Source organism: Salvia miltiorrhiza, chromosome 1, assembly GCF_028751815.1.
Source record: "Salvia miltiorrhiza cultivar Shanhuang (shh) chromosome 1, IMPLAD_Smil_shh, whole genome shotgun sequence".
Taxonomy (NCBI): domain Eukaryota; kingdom Viridiplantae; phylum Streptophyta; class Magnoliopsida; order Lamiales; family Lamiaceae; genus Salvia; species Salvia miltiorrhiza.
This window is the reverse complement of record NC_080387.1, coordinates 29153822-29160308: the sequence shown is the minus strand read 5'-3', so window position 1 is coordinate 29160308 and position 6487 is coordinate 29153822. Positions and strand designations below refer to the sequence as shown.

General features: G+C 31.6%; 1 long non-coding RNA gene across 1 annotated transcript; it reads left to right on the top strand.

The window, feature by feature from the left end:
* The first annotated feature begins 2749 nt into the window (after positions 1-2749).
* Positions 2750-6110, top strand: LOC131018656 (uncharacterized). The gene is made up of 6 exons (XR_009100089.1): positions 2750-3221; positions 3859-3945; positions 4409-4527; positions 5344-5441; positions 5597-5621; positions 5896-6110. It is a non-coding gene; the product is annotated as an uncharacterized LOC131018656 (long non-coding RNA).
* Positions 6111-6487: the final 377 nt, after the last annotated feature.

Here is a 6487-nt window from a genome sequence, read left to right as displayed (position 1 = left end):
ATAACGTCAGTTGGATGGAAACAACGTCGTGTCAGGGTGTTAGACAATTAAAAATCCTAAAATTATTTTCATTCCTATTTTCGTTTTCTCCTAATCCTTATATCTAATCAAATTTGTTGTAGCAAAATGAGTTTCTATCTATTACTTTGATTTATTAGATTACTTGTCATTTTCTCTCATCGTCTTCATTCATCTCACTTTCTCTCGATTTAATACTTGGATTCTTAATTTATTTAGTTAGATGCTAATTTTAAACGTAAATGACATTGTTTTAATATGCCCAAATTAACATTGTATTAGTAATCGACAAATATGGTACGTGGGATTTCATATAGTATTTCAGCACAAAATTTGACCAAAAAATAAGCGAGTATGCAAAATAAAAAAATATATAATAATTGGATAATTTTAATATATATTTCAAAATTGATGTGCAAAGGCCACTAAATTTATATACAGTAGGAAATCAAAGAAAAAAAGTAAACGTTTGTTTAGTCTTAAGGAGATGTGATATTTCCACAAAAGAATTAAAGGTATCTTTATGTTATGCTTAATAAAATAATCCAACATATAAATATAATGTTTCGATGATATTTATTTTTTTTTATCAAAAGAGAAGAGAGTAGAAACAAAATTTTGTAGTAGAGAAGTAGAGAGAAAAAATATTAATAATAACGACAACCTTAAAACAACCATGTAAATAAGAAAAGACAAAAAATATGAAAAAATTGATTAAAAAAAAGAGGGGAGAGAAAAAATAAACATCTTAAAATTTTAAAGTATAATAATTTATTTGTTTTAAATTCATATTTGATAATTTTTATTTCAAATTAAAGATCTTGCATTATCTTTAATTTAAGATATATATATATATATATATTGAATATTTTTTAAAATAAAATTTATTTTATTTAAAAAAATCACAAAAATATGAAAAAGAAAATATGAGAATGAGAGAGAGTGTATATAGAAAAGTGAAAGAAACGTGCGATGAAAGAGGAGAGAGGAGATAGAAAATATATGAGATTTGTTGAGTTTTGTAAATACCCAACATGATTCTTTAATTGCCATTTTGCCACAAACTGTGTTTTCATATAATATATATATATATGTGTGTGTGTGTGTGTGTGTGTGTGTGGTGAGGTTAAAATAAAAATATCTCTTAAAATATAAAACATGAACCATTTTCTGTGCTTAGATCATTAAGATCTGCAGTTGATTCATCACCTTATTGGATGAATTCATGATCTTGAGTTCGAATATCATAGGTAGCAAAAATTTCATTTTTTGTAATCACTACTAGAAAAACGCTCATAGATAACGGATTTTATCCGTTATCTATGAGCAAAAAAACCGTTGTGTATAGTGGTGTTATCTATTCTATACGTCATACACAACGGTTTCAAAACCGTTATGTATAGTAGCATAGATAACGGTACGATGCGTCATACATAACAGTACGCATCCGTTATCTATAAAGGTTATACATAACGGTTTTGAAACCGTTATGTATTAAGATTTTTCCGTTATGTATTAATTTTTTTTTTATCATAGTTAACAGTTTTTTGCACTTTTTATAACGGTTTTAACCGTTATCTTTGATAGAATACATAACGGTTTTTCACCGTTATGTATTAAGATTTTTCCGTTATGTATTATTATTATTATTATTTTTTTATCATAGTTAACAGTTTTTTGCACTTTTTATAACGATTTTTGCAATTTTTATAACGATTTTAACCGTTATCTTTGATTAGAATACATAACGATTTTTTACACCTTTTATAACAGTTTTTTGCACTTTTTATAATTGTAGTATATTTTTAAATTTTGCAATTTTTATAAAACGACAAAATGATAAAATCAACAATAACAATATTATATATCATCCAAAATATTCATACATTATTATACAAATGAACCAAATCTCAAGTATACATCATCATTGCATATTCCGATTCAAAATTGAAAATACCAACTACCTTATAGCTAAAACAAAAATCTATCATACAATGTTTCTAGCACTAAGTCCTCAAGAACTAGTTAATCAACCTGCTATGATTCTCCGGTTGTCTTTTGACCTCAAGCCATCCCAAGCTACCATAAATTCATTACGCATTATTCTAGTTGCCTCATGCTCAAAAGCATCGCCACGGGCGCCAAGTATGCTGTCAACCTGCACTCGGCACATGGCGAAAGATAGTAATGAAGCCAAAGCAGGAATGTCTAAGTTGCACTAAGCTACTGGACAAATTATTATGCACAAGATAATAATGAAACCAAAGCATGATTATTGCCCTTTGTATATCATCTTATGCTATGGACAAATTATTATCCAACCCATCATCTCAATTCACTACTACAAAAATACACATACATAACACTGCATACATAACGGTTTTTTTAAAAAACCGTTATGTATGAGCGCATTTTTATAAAAGACAACGGTTTTTACAGAAATCCGTTATCTATGTAGTGTTACTCATAAGCATAGATAACGGTACGAAGTAATTCGTTATGAATAAGCGTTATCTATTAGGTGTATACATAACGGTGTTATCGAACCGTTAAGATAACCGTTATCTATGAGTATATTTTTATAACGGTTGTTTTAACCGTTATGTATGAGCGCTTAAATACTGTTATGATTACTTTTTATATTTATTTTTAATTTTAACTTTAATAATATTATAAAAAATAAAAACCCTAATTACATAATTCACCTTCTTCTCCCAAGTTTGAAGTCTCACCCACCACTCTCTCTCTCTCTCTCTCTCTCGCCGTACTTCTATCTTCTTCTTCTCTCTGCCACCGCCTTACTCCCTTCAAACCCGGCGGCTACTGTCGCCGCCAGCCACCACTGCCACGGTATCCCCTTTGTAGGCCTCGCATCTGCCTGCCTCTCGTTCCCTCTCTAAATCATGAAAAATCCCCAAAAATCCCTAGCTTTCTTCCCTTTCAATTTCCGACGAGATTACCGCCTGAACCACCCTCTTCTTCTTCAGTCGACAGCAACGGTCAGCCGGACCGCCGTCATCTTCCCTCATCTCTCAAGCCTCTATCACCGTCTCCCTCTCGACTCCGATGAGCAGCCGCTATGAATCCCCGCCGCCTTCACCGCTTCCCTCCATACTAATATAAAGATTCGATTTTTCCTCTTTCCCTTCCATTTCTTCACTCGAGCTCCATCCCTGCTCTCCAACAAGACTTCACTCAAAAGGGTATGTGGATATCAACTCTTCCTTTCTGAATTAATGAATCAATTGGTAGTTAGATCATTTATTGAAGAAATGGTTCGAAATCTTGATTTTGATGGGAAACCCTTGAATTATTGCTGCCAGTTCAATTGCCCCTTTTTTAAGCTGCTGGATCTTCGTATTTGTGGCCGATTAACCCTAATCTATCTGTGTAAGAATTTAGATGGATTATTACCTGTTGTGGGCAGGAAATGATTTGGATGCCCATAAATGTGCTAATCTTACTTGTTTTTTGATATTTTTGTGATGTTATTCGAGATGATAATGAAGTATGTTGTCAAAATAAGTTCTTACTAGTGTGTATCTAGCTGGAGAGTCAGTTTGTTTGGTTCATAATTTACTTTTGAATGATTTCTGCATTTTACTCTTTCATTTAATGTTATTACATTGGCTGTTGTCTTTTCCAGGGTAATATTTTCATATCTTTTGTACGTCTATGTAACCGAGACATCTTTTATGTTTCTTATGCTTGTGGATATATCTGTGATTCAGTGTTGGAACTGATTCTTCTGAAAGTATGCTTTCCGATGTGGATGTGATTGTTTTGGATGAAGTGCATTATTTGAGCGATATATCCAGATGTTAATTATTGCTTATATAGGTAATTTACTGCCCTAAACAAGTGCAATTAATCTATCTTTCTGCCACTGTCGCAAACCCAGATGAGTTGGCGGGTTGGATTGGTCAGGTACTGCTTCTACTCTTGATCTGTCATGCAGTTGTTGTGCAAGGTAGTATTTGAAAAAGTACTTTTTTAGAATTGCATGGAATTTGTAGGTTAAAATTCTTAATATCCTGTAAGGATGTTTGCTTTAAATCTAGAAAGGTGTGATAAACTATCATTGTACATCATCATAGTTCATCCTGGACAAATGGTACTCGGAGGGAATTTTTAGTGGAAGGTAATACAGTGTCTTTCAAGATTGATAAATGAACTACAATCCTGCTGCAAGAAAGAGTCCCTTCAAATGATTGATTTTTTTATAACATTCTATTTCATTAGTCATTACTCATCTGCAATTGGTCCTCTAGAGAACTATTCAATGGACAAATTGGCATCCATTCTTTTTCTCACTTTCATCTATTTCTTTATAGAGTATTCACTTTGCTTTCTCATATATAATACTTTGTTCTTCTGTTGTGCTTGAAAGATTCATGGAAAAACTGAGTTGGTAACATCATCTAAGCGTCCAGTTCCGTTGACTTGGCACTTCTCAACAAAGACAGCATTGTTACCACTTCTTGATCAGAAAGGCACTGGCATGAACAGGTGACTTCTTGTGGTAGATATTGCTAGAAACCAAGAACTTCTTAATTAATTAAATACTTTAGATATTTTTTGATTGTTGCCATACAAGTTTAATGATGATTGGTATGCGCGGTGCTTCTCAAGTGTTCAGTTCAAATTTTGTACTATTACGTAATTTGAGTTAAGAAGATAGTCCTTTATGCTTGAGTTTTATGGGATTTGTGGCTGAAATCTTCCAGAAACTGCTATTGTATGTCACTGTGGTATAATTTTTAGTATAGGTTTTGTTAGATTTGCTTTATTAGCTGCAGTTTATAATAGTACGAGAAATCCAATTGCTTACAATTATCTTGCCACCATATGAAGCAGGGATCTGGACATTTGTAGTTAACTTTTTAATAATTTGATATGTGAAGTGTTTATCCTATCTGCACTATAATAGCTTTTCCTAGACTAAGATGATTGGTCTTCCTTAATTCCTTAATTTCCTATCTGCACTATAATAGCTTTGTCTATGTGGAAAGCCTACACTTTTTAGAATTGAGGTTTCTGATGCTTCATAGTATAAAGTATTTTCATAGGACTAGCAGATAGCTTGAAATTTGATATTTTGGTACTTTGATTTGGTATCTATTTTTTTATATTCATAGCTCTGATTTCATGAAGCATATGATTTTTAGTTGTCATTCTAGCTAGGCATTGACATTGAACAACGTGATGAAATCTTGAAACCAAATTGCCATTTAATTTGTAAGGCATCTGGAGTGTGGTCTTTTCTTTTCTTTTCCATATTAATTAATGTGTGTGTTGTGTTTGATTTGATGGGACTAATTGCAGATGGTGGGATATGGATGGGCTGGGATGTTGAGAAAATACTTGGTTGATCCAGTTGACATGTGGTGGCCTTCCAATGTCACGCAAGTTTCCTTGTTTAGGTAAAATAAATCAAAATTCTGTTATTAATTTCTATTTCCAAGAGTATTGATGTAGAATACAGAATCACTACCTATGTAGTTATAGAAAGATTTAGGTTGTTAATATCTTTCATATTTCTTTTATTTAAGAAGCTCGGGTTGGCTATGTTTTGCAGGTGAACTCGCTCGTGTTGGTGGAGGGTAATCTTCTTCTCATTTTAACAATATAGATAGAATATTTAGATCTTGAAGATTACTTATGTGTTTTCTGTAAAACCTTTTACCAAAATATTGAATCCAAACCAATGTCTTGCTTTTGAGAAAATCATTCATCATATTTATATATCTATCAAATTTGATTTAGATTCTGCATTCTGTTATATTACTATGCATCAATATTTGATATAACTCACATGTTGCCGGATTTTTTTAATTCTCCAGCTCATTAGTGTAATTGAGTTTATCATCTTGGCAGATCAAGTAGATGGGAGTCGATGAGCTATGAGGACTACTACAAAAGAGAAGGCTGAAGCAGAGAACGTCGTTTCAAATGTCTAGCAAGTTGCGCGCATTTGTAATATTTTTTAATTAATCATATAGCTAACTAGAATATTTGTGTTGTTTTCATTATATTTGGATGATAATGTATGAATATTTCGGATGTTATATAATATATGTTATCGATGGCAATGCCATTTGTTGTTTTAAAATTATTAATTTAATTTTTTAGATAAATAATAGGAAAATAAAAAAAATATATATTACAGTTATAAAAAGTGTAAAAAACTGTTATAAAAAATGCGAAAAACCGTTATGTATTTCTATCAAAGATAACGGTTAAAACCGTTATAAAAAGTGCAAAAAACTGTTAACTATGATGGAAAAAAAAATATATATATATCAATACATAACGGTAAAAACAATAATACATAACGGTAAGAACCGTTATGTATCACTTGTAAAGATAACGGATATTAACCGTTATGTATGAGCGCAGAATACCGTTATCTATACGACTATACATAACGGTAAAAACAATAATACATAACGGTAAGAACCGTTATGTA